The sequence below is a fragment of the Saccopteryx bilineata genome, chromosome 6 (assembly GCF_036850765.1).
Source record: "Saccopteryx bilineata isolate mSacBil1 chromosome 6, mSacBil1_pri_phased_curated, whole genome shotgun sequence".
NCBI classification, from domain to species: domain Eukaryota; kingdom Metazoa; phylum Chordata; class Mammalia; order Chiroptera; family Emballonuridae; genus Saccopteryx; species Saccopteryx bilineata.
Window position 1 is genome coordinate 10,483,280 of NC_089495.1, and position 12,773 is coordinate 10,496,052.

Consider the following 12,773-nt stretch of genomic DNA (forward strand, 5'->3'; position numbering starts at 1 on the left):
CTCACTTCCAGAATTAGATTCTTCAATATCACACTTCTTTTTGAGAAATCTATCCACTTTATTTGGGTGTATTTATCTAAAAATAATATTATAATGATGTGTTAATAATAAATATAATAATGATGTGTTAACAAAAATACTTTATGGGTATTTCCATAATGAAATGGTATAATAGAGTAACTATATTATTTTTATATCTGGCCACATGCTGCAAACCAATGCAGCTAGTAATTCCAGGTCCCAAGTGGGAATGGTGCAGAATTAAGAAAATTCATGGAATTAAGAAAATACGGGGTTGGGAGGCCCTGTAATTGCTGCTGGCAAGAACAAAGCGTACCCAAAAACCATATCTTGCTTTATTTATAAGGCAAAGTGAGGCCATTAGCAAATCTTAACTTTGTACCAAACAAAGAATAGAAGAAACTTGCCTCCAGTCTTTCCAGGGAACATGGGGGGTTTTGTGTAAACAATCCAGCACCACAGCTAAACAGCATTTTGCAACCTAATCAGACAAGTGAGGTGGGGGGTTGGGAAGACTGTCAGCTTACAGCCAATTCCCCACACCTGTGTCCCCAAAAATCTAAATTCCAAAAACCCTGTTGGTCTTTTGGTCCCCAACAGGCACATATTTTTCTGGAATACCATAGGGTGCACCTGGAAATCTTCTCGGGCACACCAGTGCATCCTAGCTCACACTTTGAGAACCACTGCTTTAATGTATAGATGTTCAATGATTACTTTCTGAAAGAGTGTAAAAAAACCTCTCAAGTTTATTTTATTCTTTGCCTCTTACGTTAGAGACTGAATGTGCGCAACACCTGCTCCATAAATAACTCACTGATTCATCAGCACAAAAACAGTTCAGCAAAATAGTCGACTGCTCTGTGATGCAGATACAGATGGCATCTGTCATTTAAATAACTTAGGTTATTTAAATTGAGTAGTGAAAATATCTGAGGAATCTTTTCCAGACCAACGCAGCAAAGAAATCTGCAACAACATCTAAGACATCAGAGGTGGTTTTTGGCCTTCGACATTTTCCTTTATTGAGGGGTAGACTGTTGTGTCCATCTCTCTCCTCTTTCTCTCTTTTGCATTTCATCTGCTTGTAAGGTGTCACTGCAGGCACTTGCAAGGAAATAACTTTTGATTAGCACAAAAGAGGTCTAATGTTTGAGACCTGGGATGCAAAACTTCTGATAAAAATAAACTTTAAGGTCTCGGAATACTCTTATCAGATCATCGGCATGGTCCCAGAGTAGGTTGCTTAAATCTCCTTGGCTAAGCTTGAGAGTGCATGCTTAATACCCACAGGCTTGCGATCTTTTTGAATGTGATTTCAATTCAGCACCAGCTTTGCATCCGGGATAAAGGTTCCCCTTGAACACAAAGTATGTTACATGCTTGTGTGCTAGTGATCAAAATACTCGAGAGGATTATGGCATTTGCTGTTCTTAAACCTCCAAAATGGTGTTGAAATGCGACATCCAATCAGCTAAGTCGTAAATTAAATTTTCGTAGATTGAAGACATAATTTCATTTCATATGCCAGAAACTCATTTCAACCCTAGCATTTCTGTTAGCACATTGCATCGAGCAGCATAACTCAAGAGGTTTAATGAAAGTTTAAAAACAATCTGTTGCAGATTTTGTGCCTAATTTATTTTTAATTGCAAATTGTACAAGACATTATTGCCTGTGAAAATAGAAATTTAATTTCCTTCCTGTTTTCTCTCTCTTTTTTTCCCCTTTATCTTTTTTTATAACCCTAATGCCACCTCAGAAAGGAAATAAGGTTTAGCATTCTGTTTTCTGGATTTTATTTCTTTATTCTTAGATCCTTGATGTTACTCCTTGGAAAATATAGCTCATATCACTTAAGATTATTATTCACACACCCTTTCATGCTTTCGGAATGTGCTATTTGGAATTTCTGTAAGTTTACATTTGCACAATTATTGCAAGTGTAAAGCATGCACTGTGGTTACGCCTTTGCTCTGTGCCTCGTGGAAGTAGTCTTCACTGAATTCTGATAGTTTACTCCTCATAATCTGAGAGCTAACAGTGTTGGATTTCATAGAAGGAGTTACTTTACAGACTGTGAAGCTTTCTTAGTGATGGCGAAAAAGCCCACACAAGGTAACTTTAAGTATAAGCATAAATTGGAGAGTTTGTAAAAACTATTAGATATTCTATCGCATATTTTCATAATAGCAGGGGAAAAAAAATACTTTCTCAGGGTAAAGTTTGCTTTTTAATGTGACCTTTAATTTTTTTAATTGGCCTATTCTGGAATGCAACGCATGAGACATCAACAAAAGCACTCATTCGGTGTTTTCCTCCCGGAAAGTTTTGTCACACTCGGGTAGTTTGACTGGGGATCGGAATCTGAAATGAAGCCTAATGCGCGCGCTATCAAGTGATGCTAGAAAAATGTCAAAACACGAGAGAAAGAAACAAAGGTCTGCTGTGCCGGATTTGCATTCCCTTCTGAAATCTTTGGCACTTTCCATCAGAAAGTGAGCGGCGTGATTTCCCTAACTTCCCTAACTTGCTATTCCTGCCCTGTCCTTGGAGAGTGGCCGTCAGCCGGCACCCCGCAGCCTCTGCCTCTCTTGCTGGGCATGTGTCAGCGCAGTGGCTGCCTTCAGAGCCCGTTGATGGTGACGGTGACGGGAGGAGGTCTGCCCCTGGCTAGACGGGGGTGGGCAGGCATGTTGGGACTGGGTCCTCCTTCCTGCCACCATTCTCTTTGCCTCCACAAGGCGGTGATGATGGCTGGATCAGTGGGATAACTTGTTTCAGGTTGGTTTGCTGTTTGGAGCAGGGACATTAGACAACATTACAGTCTCTGTAAGGAACGCTCCCTGCGAGTGAGTGCCTTGACTTCCTATAAGATATAGTTCCAGTTCAGATCGGACTTGGGCCTGGTGTGGGGGTGCTGGGCGTTCCCTGTGATATCTGGATCACCCGAACCGCAGTGCAGCTGGACATGCGGCAGACCAAATGGCTAGGGCATTAGTTGTAAACGACCCTTAAGCACAAAATGCAACAGGCCTTTTAAACTCGAGAGTTTTGATCATTTTAAAAATTGTGTACTCATATAGGAATCATCTGGCTGGTCTAAAAGTTGCCATATATACGATTTTTTTCAGAGGCACTTATATGTTTTTATTTTGAGATTTTTTGAATAGTTTAGTCAGTCATACGATGGCTTTTCTCCCCTGTGCTCCACACAGCCTTAAGTGGAAATAGTACTGTTCTAATCATTATTTCTTAAGCTATTTGCATGTTTTTATCTTGCCATACTTGTTCTGATTATAGCAGAACATGAACATAAATTACTCTTAATGAAGCAAATCGATATGGACATTTCGAATAGATAAATTGCATCTCTGCGTTATTCAACAAAAACTGATTATTTTTTTGTATTTGCATAGCAGAACTAGAAATCTATATAAAAGAGATTTAATGAAACTACACACCTCTGATGAACCTGAGTGGGGAATGGGACAGCCATCTGAAAGGACGTTTGGATAAACACTACTGACCAAGTCAATGGGGAGAGCAGGAACAGGCAGCATCGGAGCAAGAAGCTTGTAGGAGTGTAGCAATATATTATATAATAAATGGGCTGGTAGAACCAGTAGGCCCCCACAGAGACGTCATTGTAGCCAAAGCCAACCACTGCTAGGAGGGCATGAACTGGTACTAGTTGTTGTAAATTCCTGGCAGAGACTGAAGGACAGGATTCTAGAAGTAAAGTCCCACTGCCCCTTCCTGTCCTTCCCTCCTCATTTCTGCAGAAGTGTGGATAAAGACAGGAGCATGGGACACATGCTTTGGAGGGAAATTTTGCTGATGGGTGTGGGCAGCTTGAATTTTCATCATTCTCAGCTCTTTCCAGCTAGCGCTTTGTGCTCTAGTTCTTAATTCTTTGCTTATTAAAGGGGTGCCTGTCTCTTTTCTCTATACGTGTGCATAAGCTCAGTGTAGCCTGAATCCCTCTCAATGTACGTGACCCTGTGCACACACACAGCATACACAAGGATCTGACCCTTGCTGGGGTAAAGATGTCACGAGTATATCTCTCAGCTTTGAAGTTTGGCCAGTCTGCTGAGAGGAATTAATCTTTTTAATCAGAAGCTTCAAACGGCAATAAATCATTACTCGGGTCAGAAGAAGGACTTGAATATACCTATTCCTTGTTTTATGACTTTATAACTTTAACCCCTTCCCAAATAACTGCCGCTAAGTCAAAACAAACAAGCAAAACAAAGACCTGTTAAACATAAATAATAGTTTTCCTTAATTTGTCTAGGCAAATTTGCGATACGTTGCATCCCAAGCCAAGACACTCCAACATTTGTTCACAGTTAAAAAAAAAAATCAATTGAAAAAGAAAACATGTTTTTACAAGTAAAATATTCGATCATAGATATATAATTTATGTAGAAAAGACAATGTAATGACATTTTTTCTTTATGAATTTTAAAACTATCTTAGAACTCACATATTTCTTGCCTTCAAAGTGAACTTTAAAGAGCTTCACAAAGTAGTTAGTTGATTTATTGGTATCATAATGTTAGTGAGGTTTAAACCAAGTGTGATTCTCATTTTAAAATTTTATTTACATATATGGTTTGTGTGGTTCCATATTCAACATGTTAAAAATATGTACTTGTGAGTTGTGCCATCACACACACACACACACATACACACACACACACAATCAAGCTATGGTCTGCAGAAACAACAGGGGGATGAAGTAAAGACAAATATGAGAGCCCCTGGGAACACCTGGATGTAGCATATGCATATGAGGCTGAAGAGCTGAAAATGACTCCTCCTCCTCATCCCCTGCTATTGAATAGAATGACCTCTGCACAGAGAAACACCTTGGATTCATTTGAACATGGTGTAGGATTCCAATCTACTCTCTGATGAGCAACTGTTGTGTTGAAAAAAATTGGTGAATATTTCTTTGCCTGAATATTTTCTTGAGAAAATTGGTAAATATTTCTTTTGCTTGCAAACCCTAATGTCAAAAGAGTACATCTTACCACATAGTTATTCTGATTGGGTTTTGTTTTGCTTTGCTTTTGGTTAAAAAATAAAGAAACATAGTTATACTAGAAAAAGGAGCAATCCAAAAAGTGGGATAACTTTTCAAAAGCTCGTATAAAAAAGTAAATAAATAAAAGCCATTACCTGACAGTGCCATGTGAGGTCAGGTGAGGCTTTTAAATCCCTTACGGTCTAATTGGTTTCTGAGCACAATCTTTGAAGTTGTTAGAGATTTCCAGTCTGCTAGGCCACAGGTGGAAGCTCCTATAATATCCTGATCACAAAAATAAGGGGCTATTTCAAAATGAATATGAAGCGATAAAAAAAAAAGCACTCGATTTTTTTTTATTAAACAAGAACATCAGAAAAGCAAATGACAAGTTAAAGAAAGTTGTTTGATTATGCAAAAGAGATGTAAAACCAACTTTTATTTCATTGGTGAAGATGCACTCTACCAAAGGCTGAAAGTACTGGAGTTTCTGCACGTTCCCTGGTCCCCTCATCTTTGTCAGCATGTTAGGATCAGAAGATGCCTTGGGGGCAACGAGTCTAATATCCCAACTTTGCAGATGTGGAAACTGGCACATAGAGAAATTAAATGACTTAACCAAGGTCCTAAACCTAAATGGGGCAAAGCCAGATATCCTGACTTTCCATCCAGTGGTTTTTCCATTGTTTTTCTTCTTCTTCTTCTTCTTTTTTTTTGCTATAACTGCATTAACTCCCATAAATGATGGCTTCGCCATCCAAATGACCAATCCCTGCTCTCTAATAGGTGAAACTATAAGGAATGATAGTTCAAGTTAATGTGTAACTTGTGCTTGGCGTGGGGTAAAAGGGGACAGATTTGAACTTAAAATTCTCAAAGATCTACTATTATATGAGCACTTGAACAGTATTATAGCTAAAACATTAGTAGTTAAAAGCCAAAAAAAATGATTTGGAAAAGAAACATTAGATAAACAATTACAACAAGCTTTCCCACTGAGCAACAAAATCAAATTGGTCTGTTGTGAAAAATGGAACAAGTTTAAGCATATGTCTTATCTACTGTTGAGGTCTGAGTCAACTGTAAACACTCAGCTGTGATCTGCTCTGCATTCTGCATTCTGAAAAATAATTAGAAATATGCACAAGGACACAAATGAGATTTAAATGGCAATCCAGGATATATGAATAAGGCTCAGATTTGAGGCCCAAAGCTAACATTTTAGTATATCCGCCCCCAATCTAGACTTTCAGATCTGTGACTGGGAAGAGGTGAAATTACAGTGCATCCCCTTGACCTCTTTGGAGGTGTGTGGTCTACTCCTGCACCTGGAATGTATTGCCATGGGCAGTAGGAATGAAATCATTAAGCAGACAGGATTCAAAAGAACACATGAGGCTGGGCTACCTATGTACCAGATGAGTTAGGAAAAAGACAAAGCTTCCTCCCAGTTATCTGCAAGAGGCAGCCATCCTTCCTAAGAACTGAGGTTAGAAATGAGAAAGAGGGTGGAAAATAGTTTTCATATATTCCTTCTCCTGGAATACAAGCTGCTTGTGAGCAGGGAATCTTTATGACAGTACAACACACATGCAAGGAATATCTCCCATGGGTCCATGACTCTGGCTGATGCTGGCTATATAGAGGGGAGAGAGTCAGATATTTTCTATGATCTTCAGGGACAGAGACTCTTATGGCTAAAAATATATTCATGCCACACAACTCCTTTCATCATGTTAAACGTTATGCCGTGATCAGTTCAACTGGTGCAATGAAGCTACTTGGCCTACTCATATTTATAATAAATATTCAACAACATTTATTGTTTTCCCACTCTATGCAGTGTGCTGTGACACAGCTGACCTTCATAATGTTTTCTCAACAGTATGTTTTACACAAAACAACTGGGTGGGGGAAGCAGAGGGAAATGAAGTAAAATCCATGAACAAAAATCTGATTTGTAGTAATACTCGCAAAATATAAATATAATCAGTCATTAATTAATACATGCATATACGCAGAGTAAGCCAAAGAGAAAAACAGCCTGTCTTTCTGGAATCCTGCTCATTGACTGTAAATGTTTCTTCCTGTTCTAATCAATATTCTACTGACTTGTTATTGATAATTATAAGTTCACATGATTTTTAAAAATTTCATTTATCATCATGATATTCTGGCTCTTTATTAAGTAAGCTTTATCCTACAAATCTATACTTCTAGATATACCATAAAGATAACAACTAAAATTACTAGTTCATGCAGAGGTACAAGGCAAAGAGATGTCCAAAGATGTGGTTTTAGGCTTGGATTTTCTACTTATCAAAACCTTGGACAAGACCTTTTAGACTCGCTGAGCCTCATAAAATAGAGCCTCAGTAGACATAAAATGATTGAATGAGTTCAGTTGTGACCCTCCAAAGGAATGAATATCCAGGAGTAAGTAGGTTTCTAAGACTACACAGCTGGTTGAGAGACATAGCTGCCGGGTGAATGAATAAAAGCCGAAGCAAAAAAAGCCTCCCTTTATTTTCAGACCATATTCAAATCCCAGGTATTTGAATTAACTTGCCCTTTTAATCATAGTTTAAAAGGTATGTGCTATGAGTAATTCAAAGAAAACAAAATGTGGTTCTTTCCATAAACAAAATGTAAACTAATGTAGAGATACAAGACACCTACCTATGCATGAGATAGTGAGTAATGTAAGGCTGTATACAAGAATTGAATGAATGTTGTCTACTGAACTTGAATTATAAAGGAAAGAGAATCTGGTTTTAGCCCCTTTTACAAGCTCTTAACTAAACTCTGAACTCATGTCTTCTGTAAAGTGGGGGTAAGTACATGACTGTCATAGGAAAAGTATGAGAACTCCAAGGTAGAATTAGGTTACATACTTAGGATAATGTCCCCAGATAGTTGGTGCTAAGTAAATGTTAAGTTCTCTTCCATTCCTTCTCTTCATTGTTTGACAACATGGGATCCTATTTGGGTTCGCCTAGCTTATCTACCTCAAGAATGACACGAGGTCATATTTGTGAAAACTTTGAATGATGTGAAGATTTATATGATTGTGTGGTATTACTTCTGATCATGGATTTCTTGAACTCATTATGCCTAAAGACTTTACCGAGAAATAGAATTCTATTCCGAAGGACTTTAGAGAATCATATAATTGACAGGCACATAAGAGGCTACTACTTGAATATGAATTTCAGCATGCTCTCACCTTTATGTAGGGGACGAGGCCCCTCAGATACAGCCTGGGGGTGGGGGTGCAGTTTGCAAAGACGTACTGGACTGACAGCACCAGAGCTCTACCTCCTCTGGTATTCGACACCCTAACACAGATGACAGCATGGCTCAGATGCTAGAATGAGTTATGAGAGGTATGTGCCTGACAGAGATGGTGCGTCTAATCATAGACAGGGCACTGATTTTGGAGTCATGCCTGCGCTCAGGTTCTGTAACCGCCATGTGGTATATGATCTTGGTCAGGGCACCTCAGTCCCTAAGCCTTAGTATCTTCACCTCTCGAGTGAGGCTAATGATGCAATGCCTGGGTTGTTTGGAGGGTAAAGTGAGCACCTGGCATACAGGAAACTGCCAATGCATTTTAGCCACTATTATTAACTCTAGGTAATTAAAAGTATGATATCATCTCGTGTGCATTTATTAGAGAGAGAAATAAGCAATTGTGATAAAAAAGGACAGGAGTGATGATGTGTACCTCTGGCCTCCGGATATCTTTATGAAGGGGGTTGCTCTTTGAAGAAGACCCTGGTTAGCCTGACCAGGTAGTGGTGCAGTGGATAGAGTGTTGGAATGGGACACAGAGGACCCAGGTTCGAAATCCTAAGGTCGCCAGCTTGAGTGCAGGCTCATCTGGTTTGAGCAAAGCTCACCAGCTTGAACCCAAGGTTGCTGGTTTGGGCTTTAACCCAAGGTATCACTCACTCTGCTGTTGCCCCCCCGCCCCCCCTCAAGGGGCACATATGAGAAAACAATGAACAACTAAGGTGCCACAACAAAGAATTAATGCTTCTCATCTATCTCCCTTCCTGTCTGTCTGTCCCTCTGTCTCTGTCACAAAAAAAAAAAAAAAAATTTCCCTGGTTAGCTCTGGTTAAATTGTGAGAGAGGATTCAAGGTCATCCTTGGGATGTGACCACGGTGAAAAGTGGAAGGCCTACCCAGTGGACTATGGCTAGCAAGAAAAGCTGTGCAAGTTTAAGGGACACAGTAGAATTTTATTGATGAGCAATGAAAGGTGCCCTGGCTATCGGTAACCATAGTAACACGTGCCGGTCTCACCTGTCTCTCTCAGATGATCCATCCTGTCTTCCATCAAAACATGTGGTAGGAAACAGCTGAGTAACACCCAGGTAGCTCTGTTATTTAACCCCAAAACACTTCAGTTACTGCTGTTGCCTCGCTCACTTGTACTTTGCTAAAACTTGTGAGAACATCTTTTCTTTACCGGTAAAACTTTAGTAGGCAGTGTATACCAATTTAAACTGGGTACTTTGTGAAGAATTGAGCCTCACGATCTCTTTCTCAATGTATAGAATTAATGAAACAATAAAGCCTATTCTGAAAGAAAATGTGATACACACGTATATGTTATTATTTAGACTGCTTAGGGTAAAGGTAAAAAAAAGGCTTTATTTTGCAAAGATCCATCCAGGTAAAGATATGAACGAGCAGCAAATACTGCTGTGGGTGTTTTAGAAACAGTCTTGTTTCCTTGGGGGTGGAGATAATGGTTGTTGCCTACAATTCGTTGACTTCATTTGTTTATTCTTGGGCGCAACACAGAAGCCAACACAAATGATGACAGTGAGTTGACTGGTTTTTCTTTTAGATTTTTAAGCTGGTTAAATATAGGTAGTTGCTATAATTGCATATTTACTATTTCACTTTTGCAGCTTTCAGAGCGATAAAAATTTATCCCCCTGTCTGGAGTTTGATATGTTAAACTGTCCTAAACATTGGCGATGCTGCTATAGATGAGACACTCCATACATTGTCGCGCGAGGCTAATTTAGACTGCTGTCAATTAGTGGCTTGTGGGGGAGAAGTCAATGTGGGTAAAGTGAGACGTGTGAAACTGCCTGGTGTCAGCCTCACTTTGTGACGTGACGCTGTTTTATTCATGTCTCGTGGACCTACGCGGGTTCGCCTTGCTTTGCGTTGGCAGTGATCGTTTAACTGTAGGACCTGGTCCTGAGGAGCACCGTGAGCGATATCATGTTTTTGCATAGCGTTTGTTCTGAAAATTTAGATTAGTAGTGAGCACTACAAATAGGACTTGTCAGACGAGAACCAGAGACATGTTTTGCTGAGTTAAAGATTTACTTCTTCACAACAGATAGAAAGTCTGTGGTTAACAATTTGGCCTGAGATCTGATATGTATCATTCAAATCAACAATTGATTTTAAACAAGAGCCACTGAAAGATTTCTCTCCATACTCGAACACTATGCTCATTGTGAAACCCTGTGTGTGGTCTGTATGACTTGTTACCTGAAAATATCAGGAAAAAATATACAGTAACTCTAAAATAAGTTACATCTGAGTGTTCAATTTGCTCATTTCTTTTTTCCCCAAGAATAATTAGTTTTGAGATGTATCTTTGTTCATTTATTATTGGGAAAGACCCTACTAGCTTATTCAAGCAAGAAAATTACCCCCAAAGCTTGCAAGATTTATAATGCTTAGGGAAAAAAAAAGCAATTCAAAACCTAATGAGACATTTTAGGCCTCATTTACATCTCTAACCTAACCCATTTTCTGAAAAACGTTTTTGTTGGTAATTTACATCCTAAAAGCTAGTTATTTTTCCATCCCTAACCTAAAAGTTGATGAGATGAGTAATACCATAGTGAAGTTAACGTTACCCCAAAAGCTAACTACTGCCATTTCTAGAAGGTTGAGTGTGGAGTCATTTATTTTGCTACAATCTTCGTAACATGCTGGCGACACATTCACATTCAGAGAGGACGGTGTGGAATTGCGCACATCTCACTGTCCACCCCTTTCGTTGGCAGGAGTCTATCTAGGAACGCAAACTGTGGACATGAACCAGGTGGAGGTGATCTGTGTACATACACACATGAATCTCTCCAGCAAAATAAAGCAATGCAATGAAATCTATTCTCTAAAACAAGCTCCAGTATCATATATTTTATAATGCCATAATGCTTGGCATACGCTTGGAGCTTACCTTTGCACTGATATAGTTATATTTTTAAAAATATTTTAGATTTCTGTTATTTTCAACAAAAAGAGACTACAGTGAGGAGTGGAAGTGACAGGCTATCTTTAGAAATATATTATTTTATGATGAAAAATTTATATCCATGAGTATATATAATTTAGTTTATAAATATATTTAGATTTATATATTATATTTATATTATAAATATATTTAGTTATAAATATATTTGTATATTTGTATTTTAGTATATATTACAGATATTGTCATTTTATTATTTATTATGAAATATGTAATATGTGTTATATTAGCATCTGTTGATAATTATTACTTAGATAACTTCCTCTAAGAAGCACTGAGTTTAAAATTTAAAAATGGAACTGCCTTATGACTCAGCACTTTCTCTTCTGGGAATATATCCAGAGAAACCCAAAACACTAAGTCAAAAGAATGAGTACATGTGTCCCTATGTTCATTACAGCATTATTTGTAGTCACCAAGATTCAGAAGCAGCCCAACTACCTATCAGTAGATGAGTGGATAAAAAAGTTATGATACATTTACACAATGGAATACCATCCAGCTGTAAAGAAGGGAATCTTATCTTTTGCGACAGCATCGATGGACCTGGAGAATAGTATGCTAAGAGAAATGAACAAGTTAGAGAAAAACAAGCATCATATGCTCTCACTTATATGTGGAATCTAATGAACAAAGAACTAACAAACCAGCCTGACCTGTGGTGGCGCAGTGGATAAAGCATCGACCTAGAATGCTGAGGTCGATGGTTTGAAACTCTGGGCTTGCCTGGTCAGAGGGAGTTGATGCTTCTTGTTCCCCCCCCCTCCCCAACCACACTTAACCAGACTACATTGTAAGTCCCTTTTTATAATTCTGAGCCCTAGGACAGTGTTCAACCTGGTTTTAGTTTTTTCAGCATCTCCTGCAAACCTTCCTCCTTAGGGTTAGTCCAGGACTTTGTTATGGTCACAGACAGTCTGGTACCAAAGAAGGTCCCAAGCCCTGCCCCTCCAGTGCCTCTGGAGCATGCAGAAACAGCTGCAGGTTGATGCCTTCAGTGGACCGACAGGGCTCTATTCTTTCCCTATGTAATTGTAGTTTACTCAGTAATGAGTTTCAGATTGTGTTTGTTTTCAAAAACTGTTTGCTCTCTTACTCTTCCTGTAAGTAGAGGACTTGTAAGAGGAAACACAATCAATTATAAACATGGAAAGCAGTTCTTGGTAGATGTAATTACTAAAAACTCATCTGCAGAGTAAATTGCCGTTCACCAAATTTATTATGTTACGACATATTAAGAGTTGTGTTTTTGTTCCCTACTTTGAGGCTGGTAAGTCCTGTTGGCATTGCAGCCACTGTCTTCATGGCTGCTGCCATCATCCCAGTCACAGCTTACTACTAATGTGGGCTCATGAAGGAAACCATGTGACAGGCTTGACTTCTCAACCCATCTGAGTGGTCTGAAAACATAGGTTGTACGGG